Source organism: Syngnathus scovelli, unplaced genomic scaffold (assembly GCF_024217435.2).
Source record: "Syngnathus scovelli strain Florida unplaced genomic scaffold, RoL_Ssco_1.2 HiC_scaffold_30, whole genome shotgun sequence".
In the NCBI taxonomy this organism is placed as follows: Eukaryota; Metazoa; Chordata; class Actinopteri; order Syngnathiformes; family Syngnathidae; genus Syngnathus; species Syngnathus scovelli.
This window is the reverse complement of record NW_026061392.1, coordinates 328,773-329,451: the sequence shown is the minus strand read 5'-3', so window position 1 is coordinate 329,451 and position 679 is coordinate 328,773.

Genomic DNA, 679 nt, shown 5'->3' with positions numbered 1-679 from the left:
TCTCATGAGGGCTTGACACTAACATGCACTAGTGTGGATTAGTTTCTGTTCGCAAACAGATTTCTCTCTTTTTCTTTCATTTTTATCTGTCAAAATTGTTTCTGTTCTGCGGTGTAAATTGAATAGACCACAGTCTAGCAAATTTTTTTATACTAAAACTTTAGCCAATGTTCATCATTTTAACATATACGCACACACATGCACAGCTCTCGCATGCAAAAGGTAGTTCCCAGCACCAATGATTCGTCACAGGCTGGCCATTTCCTGTGGTCGATCATGAGCTGGTCCCTCCCATGCACACGAGGACAGCACATTCTACTTTTATTTATTTATCTTCTAGAAGCAAGTTGCATTTCTTTACCACTTGATTTGCATATTTTAACTTCAGTGTAACACAATTTGATCCCTATTCATTTGTAATTGGGCCTACAAACAGCATTGTCATACTTCTTGTGTGGACAGGGGCTCTAACAATCTAAAACGATTTTTGATAACCTGACAATGACATGTTTTGCTGTCATATGGGAGAGGTTTCAGATCTTTTAAATTTCGATACATGATTTGCATAGGACCGGAAACTCCTCTTGCCCCTTGCTTGAGCCGCGGCTTGAGCTGCGGCCTTGCACCTGCTCACAGGGGCCTTATTGTCTCCTGGTCTGACAAACACTTGTGACCGCAT